This window comes from Dasypus novemcinctus, chromosome 13, assembly GCF_030445035.2.
Source record: "Dasypus novemcinctus isolate mDasNov1 chromosome 13, mDasNov1.1.hap2, whole genome shotgun sequence".
Taxonomy (NCBI): Eukaryota; Metazoa; Chordata; class Mammalia; order Cingulata; family Dasypodidae; genus Dasypus; species Dasypus novemcinctus.
The window spans coordinates 95,203,275-95,219,492 of NC_080685.1; the positions used below are offsets into that span (position 1 = coordinate 95,203,275).

At 40.8% G+C, this 16,218-nt stretch overlaps 1 long non-coding RNA gene across 2 annotated transcripts; it reads right to left on the reverse strand.

Annotated features, from left to right (window-relative positions):
- Positions 1-7,834: 7,834 nt before the first annotated feature.
- LOC111766942 (uncharacterized) lies at positions 7,835-13,859 on the reverse strand. Of its 2 annotated transcripts, XR_009180227.1 has the most exons (4): positions 13,706-13,859; positions 10,838-10,959; positions 9,705-9,870; positions 7,835-9,008 (listed from the first exon to the last, which is right to left on the reverse strand). It is a non-coding gene; the product is annotated as an uncharacterized lncRNA (long non-coding RNA). The 2 variants fall into 2 exon arrangements; XR_002798858.2 differs by having other exon boundaries at positions 7,835-9,870.
- Between the last annotated feature and the right edge of the window lie 2,359 nt (positions 13,860-16,218).

A 16,218-nucleotide genomic window follows, 5' to 3' on the forward strand; every position in this document is an offset into this window, starting at 1 on the left:
AGGAGCCTTGAAATCCAACTGACTTTGTTGTTCATTATGAGAGTTGTACACACCTGGCTTCTGACAGTTAAGCCACCATTTAGCCACTATTGTGGCAATGTCTTATCATCCGCATTGCTCTGGTGAGCCCATTTCTGCAGCAGCATCTCCTACCTTCAGCTTTGGCCTACAAAGGAGAACTATTAGAACCACTTAGTAAGGCTGGTGTCTCCCATTACCAATGCATTCCTTATTGTTTGGTAAATGGCTTATCCTCTGAGCCTTTCTATTGAAAATGATTATCTGGTGAGTTTTCTATTCTTTTATATTATATTCATTCTAATATGGTCACTTCTCTGACCCTTTTAATCCCTTCTTCTATCATTTGCCATGGCAATTCTGACATTTCTATCTAGTTTAGTGTGAGCCATCACTTTTTCATACTTATAAGTAACATCCTAGCAGTTTATTTCACCATTTCAAGAAGTATTTGCCAGGGTTTTAGAAAATGCCCCCATATCAATAAATTCCCTTTTATCTAAATCTTTCTTCTGCCAACCAACCACCTACCCTTGTTGGTCCAGAACAGTTAGAATCTAGTCCCATGCATTCTTTCCAGGTTAAGTTCTGCAATTTCTTTGGGTAAAGTCCCACTCCTCTCTTAGCAGACCCAGCATATCTTTGTCCAGGTTATGACATGACTTAACCCTCATTGTTGATATATTGGCCAGGAGAGGAGGTGAGGGTAGATACTGAAAGATGCTGTCTTGAAAAAATGAGGCCTCTGCATCATCTTCAAGAAAGAAGTGAGTTCTAACTCTAATAGGATAGAATGGTCTTCATTGATAGATTCAGAACTAGGAAAATATAGGAATTTAAGGTTTCAGGGATGTAAACACAGATGTTCCCATCTCATGCGTCAAGAGTTCCATTCTTTCCCAACCAGAACCTTGAGCTTCACGTAACAGATCTGACTGTTGGGAATAAAACCTTATTTGGAGCTTGGCTACTCTTCTGATTAAGTCCTGACCCTGTTCTTCAACTTTGACTATCCTCCTTCTGCAAAACTCTCTTATAAGTTACCACAGAGGCCCACTGACTTTCACATTTAGCTCTTAATAGTTGATCAATTACTCTCAGCTTTTCATGACCTTTTTCCAGAGCCAACCAAACTTAGCTATAGAGATCCAATTCCAAATTTTCAAAAATGCCTAAGAAAAGAAACCATCTTATATAGTCCCTCCCACCAGTATACCATCCCAGCTGACCAATGGTAAAAGTTGAAACAATTACTCCACTACCTTATGCCAGGGGCTATCTGTGCTCCATCTGCCACCAAGAATGGGGTCTACACTATCAGTCAAGTGGCAGCGTTCTCTAGGGAGACAAAACCAACAGGAGATATCTGTACCTATTACGAGATTTTATAAAATTGTCTTACGTGACTTTGAGGATGTACAAGTCCAAATTCTGTAAGGCAAGGTGCAAGCTGGGAACTCTGATGAAGGCTTTCAATGAATTCTCCTGGAGAAGCTGGCTAGCTGCAGTAGAGATAGGAATCATCACTTGTCCTTTTAAGACCTTCAACTGATTGGATGAGATATCTCTCACTGCTGAAGGCAATCTCCTCAGTTGGTTGTACATGCAATCAACTTACAGATGATTTAAGTCCACAAGATGCCCTCACAGTAACAATTAGGCCAGTGCTTATTTGACCAAACAACTGGGCACCATTACCCGGCCAAGGTGACACATGAATCTAACACCTGCTTTTACTAGTCTTGTGCTTCCTCCCATCCCAGGTTAACTTCCAATTCACTGGGTTTCCACAGAAAGCTAAGCTGGAGTTCATAGTTCTAAGAGAGCATTTTCATAGGATGGAAGAAATCATGTGAACAGCAACCATTTCAAACTCATTTCTTCAAAAATGTGAGCAGCAGGAGGCAGAGTGATACCAAAGCAGGAGAAAAATACGTACCACAGCCCATTCTTAATGGGCCCATGTAGCACCCTGTGCTCACCTTGGAAAGGAGCCCTGATAGCACTGTTCTGTTTTATGGCTGTCGCATTCCAGAACTGCCCAGCCAGCTCTAGAAGATGATGTCATCTACGGCCTTACCTACCCTCTCAGGACCTGTCACTGAGAAACAGGGCACATGCTAAGAGTGAGGTCTGGATCCTCTGCCTCCTCTAACAGCTGCTCTCACCCTGCAAATGTGGGCGTTCGCCCAGGTGTGGGCCTTCTACCTGCTCACTCTTTCTCTATCAAGAACAGACCATGGGGAAGTGGACTTGGCCCAGTGGTTAGGGCGTCCGTCTACCACATGGGAGGTCTGCGGTTCAAAGCCCGGGCCTCCTTGACCCATGTGGAGCCTGGCCCATGCACAGTGCTGATGCGTGCAAGGAGTGCCCTGCCATGCAGGGGTGTCCCCCGTGTAGGGGAGCCCCACGCGCAAGGAGTGCACCCCATAAGGAGAGCCACCCAGTACGAAAGAAAGTGCAGCCTGCCCAGGAATGGCGCTGCACACATGGAGAGCTGACACAACAAGACGACGCAACAAAAAGAGACACAGATTCCTGTGCTGCTGACAACAGAAGCGGACAAAGAAAAACACACAGCAAATAGACACAGAAAACAGACAACTGGGGCGGGGGGGGAGGGGAGAGAAATAAATAAATAAATAAATCTTTAAAAATAAAAAGAACAGACCGTGGTCCCACAGTTCAACTATCCCTTCTTCACAAATGACGCTCAGTTCTACACCTCCCGCTCTGATCTCATCTGAAAGGAGGTCTCTAAGTGTCCAGCTAGCTTCAGGCTACTGCCAGGAAGAGGTTTCTCACCATGCAACACGAGTTTACATTTTCCACAAAGCAATTTCCTCTCCCAACTTGCTGAATTGTTTTTGTTTATTCATTAAATACTTAGTGAGTTGTTAATATGTGCCAGGCATTGTGCAAGGTATTGGAGGACACACACAAAAATAATAGGATCAGCCCCTACCATCAAAGAGCACTATCTAGTTGAAAATGTGGGCTTAATCAAGCTGAAATATGAAGGCAGGTGTCATGGGGTCATGTTTTATATCTCTGTAGGTCCCACTACACATGGTATTCCTACTGGATACTTAACAGGTACTCACTGAATGCCTACAGAAAGACTAACTAAAGAAATTTGAAATCAAATGAAGGAAAGCAAAACCTAGGCTACTGAGTGAGCCAGCAGCCTCCTGTCCACAGGGCACCTCTACACCACTTCCCTGTAGCTTTGCATGTTTTCTGGCTTTGATCTTAGCAGACCCCTGGTTTCATGCCATGTCCCCAGGTGACAAACAAGTACTGTTGTTGTAGAGAAGCCGGGTAGACGCGGTATCAAAGGCCAGGACATGAGAACTCCAAGAAGGAAGTCGATTTATTTTTGACCGGCCAGACTCAGTAGACCCCTGTCCTAATAAAAACCGAGCCCCGAATAAAATTTGGGGTTCCCTTTTATACAGAAAAGATATAAGGGTGGAGAGTTAAATGGTGCTTTTATGAAAGAAAACGATTTTCCTTGTTAGTTAAGTGCTTGTCTGAGTACCAGATAGGTGTTGAATTAAAGTACCCCCCACATTCCAGGTGAGCTTGAATTAGCATATCCCCCACATTTCAGGTGAGCTCGAATTAAAATTTCCCCCACATTCTGTCTGGATGTAACTTTGAATACACACTCCGTTTTACATCCCTTTTGAACATTCAAAGCCTGTAGGGCCTATATTACTTATTTGGATTTTTAGAGAGTAGGCACACTTGGATACAGAATGAGATAATTTTGAATTTATACACAGGCTGTATTACTGTGACTGCGCTTGGACTGTGCTGGCATCCAAATGGTGAGGGGACAATGTCACATGTGGGCCTCGGATTCTTAACTCAAAAACTGTCCCCTTTTTCTGAGTTTTCCAAGAACAGCAATTGATTTTTCCCTTTTAAGCTACCAACACTGCTCACAACATCACTCAAGCTTTGAGAGACAGAGGAGCTAAAACCACTCACAGCAACTGGCCACGGATGAGTCAGAAACCTTTCAAAGCTGTAAGCAGGGGCCAGGGCTATGCATAAAGCCCCATGGTTAGGCAAGCAGGAATCACCTCCAAGAAGGATAATCCTTCCTCCCTTCCTCAAGAATGCTGTGTTCCCACACACACACACACACTCAGCACCTGGCTTCTCATTAATTTACCGGTGACATGTTGCTACACTTAATTGCATTTGACAATTAGTACCATTTCAACACCTCTTTTAATGGAACAATTAAGAGACTGCTTGTCTTGGTTTGCAAGAAAATATATGAGCTGATTTTTCCAGAGGAAAAGAAAAAAGACCAAACATAACCCCCCAGTGGAGATTCAGTTATACACAGCTTCAAGGCAGGCCCTTTCCTTTTTTTGCATTTTGTGAGAATTATGCGCAAGCATGCCTTTTCGTGTTTGTTTGTTGCTTGGTATCCCTGAATGAGCATTTCTTCACCGTGCAGCTCGAGGCTGTCCGCACAGCCACGTGACATTAATTACAAGGAAGAATGGATGCTAAGCAGTTGCTGTTACTCATTTCTCACTCGTGTTGTTGCATTGATTGCTTGGGAAAGCAGATGCCCCAAAGGCAGTTCTTCACGCAATCAATGTGGGCTGCCTGGAAGGCTGTGAAGAAGTCTTTGAGCCTTTATCCTGGCTTCCAGAACCGCCCCCCCCCCCCCCATACATACACTCCCCACCAAGTGGCAGACTCATATGCAGCTGTGTGGCCTCTTTAATCCCTTTAGGGTCACTGAAAAGACTTAAATAACTGCATTTTGTATTACCAAAGCCCATTAGTAACAGAAAAATTATGCTGCTCTGTTATTAAAAAACTTACCTTACAGCAATAATTTACAAGTCTTTGGACTCAGGAAGAATTCAATATTATCATTGTAGTCAACAGTGCAAGGTATGTGTGCTTGAGGACTTATCTAATAATTTAATTCAGCGAGGGCCACTGAATTAAATATGTCTTGGGCAAAGGTTTGATGCATTAACTTTTCAAAACAATCATTAAGCAGAGCAGATGGAATGGATCTTTGAAAGGGTCTCTCTGTTAGGAAAAGTCCCAAGAATATGACCAAATCCCCTGGCTGAGGCTTCTGTCGTTGCCCAGGGCCTACCAAGCTTGGGGCAGCTCCCGTGGGCCCCATGCTTTGCGCAACCCCCCCCCCCCCCCCGAAACCCACTGGTATACTGGTTCTAAACAAATGAGATTCTGACTGCCCCCAAGAGTGACCTCTGCTCTCACGTCACCAGCCCAAGCTTCTCCTCCTGCCTGCGATGTCTTCCTTCTCTGCTTGTCCCAAACCTACCCTTTCTTTGTGAAGATTCCCCTGACTCCCTCAATGACCATTCTCTTCTCTGAGCCCTCACCACACTTGGATGCTTCTCCTATCACTCATATATTGCTCTTTCTTATAGGTTGTTGGACCCTTTACGTATGCTTGTGTAGATTGTAAACTCCTCTGAGGCTAAGAATCATGCATTAGTCTTCTTTAAATAACCCGTACACTCCAGCACAGTATATGCCTGCGTATATTATCAATAATAGTTGTAACTCCTGGATATCCATCAATAAATATCTGTTGAATTAAATTGTATTGAATTTACAGACCTTGAGTTGGAGGTATTTTTTGTTTTGTTTTAGTTATATTTGCTTGATAGTTGCTTTTAGCCAAAAGGGGAAAAAACAAACAAAAACATGCTTCTACTGGTGAAAGGCTGTGCAGGACAAGGAAACCATTTCTGCTCCTTGGGTTTCATTTCTTAACACCATTCAATCAGCCAAGGCTGGTTTTAAACCCACCCCAGAGTGGCTGGGAATTTGCATCCTGAGCTCAGTCCAACGTCCCCCAAGGGAGACATCCAGTCGGAAGAGCGTTGATGACTCTGTGAGCTGGGACAAACGACCTCATCTCACAGGTCACCAGGGCCACAGGCTTTTGAAATCCACCACAAATACATGGCAATCTGCTCTCATCCTTTCCTCACCGACATTATTTCCTCTTTCCTTACCCCTGCACACTGCAGGTTGTACCCAAGGGACCTTTGCTGGACTATCTGAGGATAGAAACGGAACTTTCCCAGGCCCCATCCCTCTCCTGAATCAGGAGGGAAACAGCAGGCTGGTCCCAAAATATGGATTTATTTGCCTCTTGCAGTGAACATCCTCAGCACGTCCCCCATCCACACACACACTATGCACACACACACAACACCCCCACACACGCACTGCTAACTGCACATGTTAAGTGCCACATCGTGCTAATTGTATTACCCTTTCTGGTTATTATTAATGTCTTACTTTCAGGACAGAGAAAGAACCAACCACATAATGATCAAGGGAACAAATGGAGCATATCACTGCAACGACTGTGCAATGATAATGAGTTACATAAATCAAAAGTTACATGGTTTACCTATCAGATTGAGCAGTGAATAGGGATTTTCCATTACTGTGATTGTTTGGTGATAGAATTTTTTAATAACTCTTGTATGTAGATGTCCTGGAAACTAGAGACTCATTCCCAAAGGGGAGGCAGCATAATGCTGTGCAAAGAACATGACAGGAAGAGTCCAGAGACCCTTGAGCTAATTTTAGCTCTACCATCTTGGGGAAGGAGGATGGCTCCCTTCTGTGGGGTTCAGATCTTCTATAATAGGCTCTTGGTACAACTTAAGGGGCCCTTTCTCTCCAAGCATCTATGTTATCCGTACAAAGACAAAATGCAGGAGGGTGCCTCCTGCCTTGCCCTTGGTAGAGAAGAACTGAGCTGCAGTGTGAATGAGAGCCACAGCTCCCCTAGGCTGCCGAGGCCCTGCCGCCCTTCACCAAGCAGAGAACATCAGTGTTTCCTCACTCTGTGCCCACAGCCCCGAGACTGAATTAGGGTTTCCGCAAGTCTCTTCCTAAATTTGGTTAAATGGTTTATCCATGCATGCAATTGAGTGGTGCCACACATGGTCTCTTCCCTCAAGTTAGAGCGCCAACTAAACTATGGCTAAACTATCACATTGTTAAACTGTTTTATTTTGTTGGTGATTTGTGCATTAACACTTAACCCTTAATACTTTGAGGATGAAATTATTACCTTTTGGACCCATGGTGTTAATAGTTCGTTTTGTTCCAATATTTCAATTGAATAAACCTCAGGAAGGGAATGTCCCTTGGGTCATGCCCACAGTCAGGCAGCAGAAGTCCCAGTGAGAATTGTTAGATTGGGAAAGGAGGCTGGGCACAGGGTTCCTTTGAGGGGTGGTGACTAGGGGTGTGTGTGTGTGTGTGTATTTGTGTCTATGTGTGCATGTATGTGTCAGTGTAGGTATATATGTGCATGTCTATGTACTCATGTAAATGTGTGTCTGTGTGCATGTTCTAAGTAGCTATGTGCATGTGTAAACTTGTATTTATGTATGTGCACAGATGTCTGTGTATGTGTGAACATGTATGTATGTCTATGTGCATGCATGTGTGCACACCGCGTGTCTATGCATACATATATGAATGTGTGTGCGTGTTCAGTGCAGCCGTGTGGTCTCCTGGTTTAATTCTGAGTTCAGGTGATGGTTAGATTGACAATAGAGAGAGTGAAGGTACAGAAACCCCAGCCCCTCCCCAAACCATGGGCCTCTGCCTTCCTCTCTAAACAAAGATCTTTTTTCCCTTTAACCACAAGGAGAAAATAATAATCTTCTCTGTATGGAAAGAGAATTGCCAAGCATGAAGCAAGCTGGCACTGGCTCCTTTAGAAATGAACAGATAAACAAACAAATGGGAGTTTGGAAGGAGGAGATGGTTTATGAATAAAACAATGTTTTATTAAGTCGCTATTAAATTTCAATTGAACAGTACTTGGGATACATAGGCACAGACATATTCCTGAAACTAATTGGTTTTCCACATCTGCCTTGCTTCCTAATTGGACTAATTACTGCACTGTAGGATCATGTTCTCCGTACTACAGAAAGCAAGAAACCTTGATTTACAGTGAGAGGAGCAGCAATTAGAGGGAATTAATTCATAAAGCAACATCTAAATAAATCATATTATGAGAAGACAGCAATGTAATTATTGTGACTGGTGGGTCCCTGGTGGGGGAACATCAAACTTAAACCTCAAACCGGGCTGCAGAATTCTCCGCGGATCCGTGTAGCATCTCCTATTTCATCAAGCGTGTACTACCTGTACTTGAGGCGCTGTGTCAAAAACAATATGGCCCAACACTTCTCCTCTCCAGCAGCAGAGGATAAAACATCAAGTTCTCATCACTTCATATTTGTCCTGTGTCAGAATTAAATATGAGCTCAGCACAAGTGGGTAATGCGTTACGGCTGCAGTTTCAGAACAGAATCCTTTACAAACTTAAGTGTCATTATGAATCTTCTCCAGGCATCCAGCGGCATTTTGGGAGTTGGAGCTAAAAGAGCTTATTAGTAAGAATAGCATGTTAAAACTCTGGTGTTTCAATCATTCTTCTCCCCTCACTAGTAGGTAACAGGCTGTGGTCCTGCTTGGCCGTCATGTTCCCTGCAGCTCCCTCCCCTTTGGCTGTGGAGACTCCTTCTTCTCCAAGCTGAGTTTCCCTTCCCCCAATCTCAGGACCCCAGTGGGGTTTGTTTTGCTTTTTTCCTGCCACGTTGTATCTGTGAAGAACTTTTTGTCAACAGACTCCAGGGTCGTTCCTCTGGACCTCGGTTTCCCCTTCCATGAAATGTGGGGAGCTGGATTCATTATTCTTCAATCTGTAACATTCTATAAATTCGTCAGATCAGGATGTTTGGTGTCCTGCTGTTAGAGTACATTTCCAGTGAGGAATTAAAGAGCTATGTGTCCTCCTGATGATTTTTCCTTATAGCCCTTGTGTTCTCACTTTAACCGAGGCTGATTCTGGGCAGTGATTTCCTCCTTGCTGAGGTGCCACACTGCAAGATGCTCTAAATAGGGCTTCCCCCTTTTCTGTGACATGGTGCCTATGGAAAATAATTATGATTTTATACCACACTGTGTAATCAGAAGGGGCTGCTTGTGGCCAAAGGCCCTCTGAACTTCTGGATCCAGAGGGAAAGAACATATTGGCCCACCCAAATCCACTGGACCCAAGGACATCAGATGGGAAACTCACAAGCTCTTTTCTCTAGTTCAGAGGAACTTCCTGAACTCTCACTGGCCTAGAGATCCCCTGGAGCAGCCCTTTCCCTTCATGACACAACAGGTCAGTAAAGCCAGCAGGAGGCCTGCGCTGCCTATGCCCACCTATATCTTCCAGCAGAGTTGGGGACCACTCAGGGGGAAATATTGATCTAATCTGCAAAGTGACAGCAAGCACGAGTGCAAGGAGGGCTCAGAATTCCCCTTTGAAGGGGGAGCTGTTCCATGCCTTCTAAATCAAGAAGTCAAGAGTTTAGCAGAGGTCAGAGCATGGCATTAGAAGAATGTCATTGACTCCTAGGACTGAAAAAGCCTAACTGTTAAGAACAAGTGCTTTTAGAGTTAAAAAGGCTTGGATTCAAATCGATTTCTGTAACATGTAAGCTTAAAAATGTTATTAACCTCTGTCCCTTCGTGTGATGGAGAAGAATTAACATAATATGATGTTGGAGGGCATGTTTGCTGCCTGCTATATCATAAATTCCTCCACTTAAAAGCAAAGTTTCACAGCCAATTACCTTCTCTTAACAAAATTTTCATCTAATATGAGCCAGAAAGATGAAGCATCATTTCAGACAAGCAGACAGGGATTCATCCCAATTTATGATGCTTATGCCATCCATGGCCAGGAAATCTTCCAGTCAGCTTCTCAGCTGATATGCAGAGTGGTAGAGAGAGATGTCACTGCAGAAAGATGCAAACCAGGAGAGGTAGAGATTTGGTCAACACATTTTATTTCTCTTCAGGAAAGGTATTATCTTCTTCATGCTGATGTTTCTCTTGGAAACAATGTCTTAGTCACACTTCCCAGACACATCCCATTGCACAATTCATTCTAGTTCTCTTGTTCTAGAAATCCAAGGAAATCCCATCCAGTAATCACCAATCACTTTGACCACTTAACATCTTCAACTCTGCAACAGCTTTTTCTATACCATAGAGAAGTGCGTTAGTGAAGGGTATGATAGAAGCCAGAAGAAAATGAAAGGGTAGTAATTAATTGAGAATAGCAGAGATGAGGGAAGAAATCAATAAAAATCAATTTTCTGAAGGACAATAATCAAATTCTCACTCGAAAATTTCCTGTAAATTGAATTCCCATATTCCACAAATTATAAGAAAAATAAATACAAAAGAAGATACGAGTTCGCAAATAAACCAGTGGCATCTACAAGTACTTAATTAACCCAACTCTAAATATTACAAGAGTCTGTGACTATCCAAAACTTAGAGTAACTGTAAGGTCATAACCCCCTGCTGTAAAGACAACTAATGAATTTGGAAAGATTATTCAAATAAGCAGCTACTTAAATGTGAGGTTTCTTTAAAAATAGCAAACCATGTCAATTCAGAATCCATGTGTAGATAAAGCCCTCAAATAAGCAGGAGTGAGAATCTGAAAATTTTGAATTAGTAACTGTTAGGCAAAATTTTTAGCTCTACCTATTTCCAGAAGAACAGTTAGAAAGAAGAAAATTCTAGGTGCATTGGTGAGGATAGATATGTTTGAACAAACAAATATTTATTGAGTTCCTAATGCACTAAGCTGGAACTAGAAAAGGAGAAGAATAAGAAGGTGAATGGGGTGGGATGATGAGAAGAAAAACAAAGAAAGATCATTGGTTTGTGAAAGGAAGCAATTATGACATACCTTTGTCTGTAGATACCGGAGTAAGAACAACAAGTGAACTGAAGTATTTGAAATCATGCCTGTCCTGGCTTGCTCTTCTTAGACAACTGCTGTTGAGACGATGGTTAGCATCTCCGTAGTCACTAAAAGTGAGGAAAAGGAGCATTCCAAGTAGAAGAAAGAGTATGTATGCTCAACAGGAAGCTAGGAAAATTCCTGGTAGTTTTGAGACCATGGCTCAGCAAGGTGGACTCAGGATGTAAACAGGGTAGTGCAATGACAAGGTAAGAGGAAAGAGAAGGTCAGATCAGGGATTGCCTTAGGAGTTGTGTTAAGGCATTTGGAGCTAGTCTATATGGTCATGATTATAAAGCTCATGATTATCTGTGGAAGACTGTATGTTTTTAAATTGTCCACAGCAATATTTTCCAACCCCATTTGCTCTTCCAGAACCTTGCCAATCCCAATCAAGAGTAGGAGTCTACTTGTCTTCTCCTTAATCTGGGTCCACTGTCACTGATCTGAGCAGTAGAGAACTGCAGAACTGATACTCTATGATATCATTTCTAAAGAGTATTTTATTTTATTTTAATAAAATATGAAGAAAAAAAATAGATGAACAGGAGTTATGGCAATATTAGCCTTTGTACATTTCTCAACTCAGTCTTTTTTTAAAAAATTGTGGGAACATACAGAAACATAAAATTTCACACTTTAACCACTTTCAAGTACACGATTCAATGGTATTAATCACACTCACAAGTTTGTGCTACCATCACCACCATCCTTTATCAAAGTTGTTTCACCACCCAAATAAACTCTAACAATTAAGCATTTACTCCTCATTCCCAACCCTACCCTCACCCTAGGTAACCTGTACTCTACTTTCTATCTCCATAAATTTGTATATTCTATATATTTCATATAAGGGAAATTATACAAATTAGTACTTTTGTATCTAGCTTATTTCAGTCAATGTGATGTCTTCAAAGTTCATCCATACTACAGCATGCATCAGAACTTCATTCCTTTTCATGGTCAACAATATTTCCTTGTGTATATATATATCACATTTTGTTTATCCATTCATCTCTTGATGGGCATTTGGATTGCTTCTACCTTTTGGCTATTGTAAATAACACTGCTGTTAACATTGGTGTATAAATATCTGTTCAAGACTCTCCTTTCAATTCTTTGGGGTATATACCTAGAAGTGGAATTGCCAGGTCTTATGGTAACTCTATACTTAAATGTCCAAGGAACTGCCCATGTGAGGCCCATATTACCCTAATACCAAAACCAGATAAAAATACTATAAGAAAAGAAAATTGCAGGCCAATATCTCTCATGAATATAGACACAAAAATCTTCAACAAAATAATAGTAAACCAAAATCTAACAGCACGTTAAAAGAATAATACACCATGATCAAGTGGGATTTATCCCAGTTAGGCCAGGGTAGTTGAACATATCAAGTAATGTAACACAACACATTAACCAAATGAAGGGGCAAACCACCTGATAATCTCAATTGACACAGAAATGGCATTTAACAAAATCCTGACCTCCTTCCTAAGGAAAATGTTCAGAAAACTATTAATAGACAGAAACATTCTTAACATGATATAGTGCATATATGAAAAACCCATAGCTAGCATCATACTTGGTGAAAGACTGAAAGTTTTCCCCCTAAGATCAGGAACAAGACAAGTATGTTCACTCTCACCACTGTTATCCAATATTGTACTGGAAGTTCTAGCATTTAGGCAAGAAAAAGAAATGAAAGGCATCCAAATCAGAAAGGAAGAAGTAAATCTGTCCATATTTTCAGATGATATGATCCAATGCATAGAGAATCCTGAAAAATCTACAACAAAACTACAGGTGCTAATAAATTCAGGAAAGTGGCAGCTACAAGATCAACGCACAAAAATCAGTGGAGTATTTCTATTTACTGGTAATGAACAATCTGAAGAGAAAATGAAGAAAAAAATTCCATTTACAATAGCAACAAAAGAATAAACTATCTAGGAATAAATTTAATCCAGGATGTAAAGGACTTGTACATAGAAAGCTACAAAATAATGATGAAAGAAGTTAAGACCTAAGAATTGGAAAGATATTTCTTATTCATGGATTGGAAGACTAAATATTGTTACAATGTCAACACTGCTCAAAGTGGTATACAGATTCAATACTGGAATTGAACAATTCCAATCAAAATTCTAAAAGTTTTCTTCACAGAAATGAGTAACTGTTCATCAAATTGATATGAGTAGTAAATGACCTTGAATAGCTAAAATCATCTTGAAAAAGAAGAATGAAGTTGGAGGATTCACACTTACTGATTTTAAAATTTATTACAAAGCAACAGTAATCCAAAGAGTGTGGTGGTGGCACAAAAATAAACTATAAACCAATGGAACCAAATTGAGAATTTTTTAAAAAACCATCACACCTTTGGCCAACTGCTCTTTGACAAAAGATGGCAAGTTCATTCAATGGGGAAAGAATCGTCTCTTCAATAAATCGTGCTGGGAAAATGGGATATCCATATGCAAAAAAAAGAAGATGGATTTCTATCTCACACCATATATAAAAATTAACTCAAGATAGATCAAAGACCTAAATAAGAACTTAAACTATAAAACTCCTAGAAGAAAACAAATGGAAACATCTTCAGGAGGACCTTGGGCTAGGTGGTGGTTTCTTTACATCACACCTGTTCTGCTAAATAAGAGGCAGAACCTCTAAATGCTACACAGAGGCAATTTTTATTAAATCAATGAGTTTCAGGTTATAGCAAATGATTATAACAATTGAGCAATCACAAAAGAAAGTAATCAATTAAAGTCATAGGAAAGAATGAATGTATACACGACCACTCACCAGCTCAGGGGAAAACTCAATATCTGATCTCTCACATGGCTGGGGAACCCCTTTGCAGCTGATCAGAGTCCTAATTGGAAAAATGGTCCCAGGCAGAGCATCCATTCCTGGGTGAGGCTCCAACCTGCAGCTTAGGGACTATCCCTTTTAAAGGGTTCAGAACCTCAGAATTCCAATGAGTCTTGCAACTTGTGAGGAATTACTTCATCTAAAGTAACCGAATCCATCCAGGGTGGGTGGTGGCCAGCCCTCCACAGGAGAGATCGGTGTCTCATGGGGTGCTTGTTCTATTCTATTCATGGCACACTGAGCAAGAACATAAAGTTTTCAGCTTTTAGTTTTACAGGGGATACAAACAGGATGTGCAAATGCCATGTCTGGTAACTTGTTCCTTTTAAACATCTATTTTTCAGTTACTAGGTGAGGGTGTTGCCTGCATAGCAGCATTACAACTTTCCACAGGACAATGGGCAAGTTAATCATTCACAATTCTAGGCTGAAACAGCAGACACTATTGATTAGAAATCTTATGAATTCACAATTATTAATTTTCTTATAGCATATCAACACCAAAAACACAAGCAACCAAACAAAAAATAGATAAATGGGACTTGATCAAAATTTAAAACTTTTTGCATCAATGAATTTTATCAGGAAAGTATAAATGGGAGAATGTATTTGGAAACTCATATATCTGATAAGCTTTTAATATTCAAAATATATAAAGAAATCCTACAATTCAACAACAAAATGATGAACAGCCCAATTAAAGATGGGCAAAAGTCTTGACTAAGCATTTTTCAAAGTTATACATATGGCCAAAAAGCATGTGAAAAGACCCTTGATATCATTAGCCATTAGGGAAATGCAAATCAAAACCAAAATGTGATACCACCTCATACCCACTAGAATGGCTATTATTTTTTTAATGGAAATTAACAAGTTTTGGAGAGGTTGTAGATAAATAGGAACACTTATACATTCTTGGAAGGAATGTAAAATGGTGCAGCCACTTTGGAAAACATTTTGGCAATTCCTCAGAAAATTGAGTATAGGATTACCATATGACCCAGCAATTCTACTTCTAGATATATACCCAAAAGAATTGAAAGCAGGGACTTGAACAGACATTTGCACACTGATATCCATAGCAACCTTATTCACAATTGCCGTAAGATGGAAGCAACCCAATGTCCATCAACAGATGAATGGATAAACAAAGTATAATATATATATACAATGTATATGTTACACTATATATTGTGTAATATACAATATATACATACAATAATATATATATACAATATATAAAAACGAATAATGTTCTGATATATGCAACAATGTGGTTGAACTTTGAAGACATCATGTTAAGTGAAAGAATCCAGACACAAAAGGATAAATACTGAATGATCTCACATATACAAAATAAGCAGAATTTGCACATTCATAAAGTCAGAAACTAGAATACAGGGTTACCAGTGGCCATGTAAGGGAAGGGAGTGGGGAGTCGTGGCTCTTTAAGACTGTATGTACCCCCAGGAAATCATGTTCTTAAAAGCTGGTCCATTCCTGGGGTGGGACATTTTGATTAGGTTAAGGCATGACCCAGGGTGGGTCTTAAGCACTTACTGGAGTCCTTTATAAATGGGATGGATATGAAGAGAGAGAGAGAAGCTCACAGAAGCAGAGGGAAAGCCACTGAGGCAGGAAGGTAAAAAGCAATGAGACACAGAGGAGAAGGGAGAGACCAGCAAAAGCCATCATTGTTCCTGTCCATGTGCCAGAAGAGTCCAGGATCGCCAGCAGCTGGTCTTCAGAGAGAAAGCATCACCTGATGATGCCTTAATTTGGACATTTTCACAGCCTCAGAACTGTAAGCTTGCAAGCAATAAATCCCCATTGTAAAAGCAACCAATTTCTGGTTTATTGCATTTCAGCAGCCTAGTAAACTAAAACAGGAAATAATGTATAATTGGTATGGAGTTTCCATTTAGGTGATAGAAAACTTTGGTAATGGGTGATGGGAATGGAGGCATCACATTTGTATTCAATTAACAGGGCAGTATCTGCTAGTCTCTTTTGCATTTCATTGCTTTTAGCTTCTTGCTTTTGTAGCTTTCTCTTTCTGTATTCATCCCTTTTATAAAGGACTCCAGTAAGAGGATTAAGACCCACCCTGGGCCATGCCTAAACTGAAGTGATCTAATCAAATGACCCTATTTACAATATGAGTGTCTTGGAGGAGAAATCATATCCAACCTTTGAGGTCCAACTGAGTAACCATTTTCTTTCCACATATTTCCTAATTGTCCAAGCAGGTTGAGACTCTTTGCAGCTCTTTTAAAACACCATATTCTGCCTTTTATTACATGTACTATGGGCTTATTTACCTTTTGAAAGTCTAAACTTAATGACTGGGGTAGTGTTTTATTCACCTTAATTTCCCAAAGCTTGTCATTTAGGAGCATCTCAATGTGTCTGCCCAGCTGAGGATTGTTCCTCAAATAAGTCTC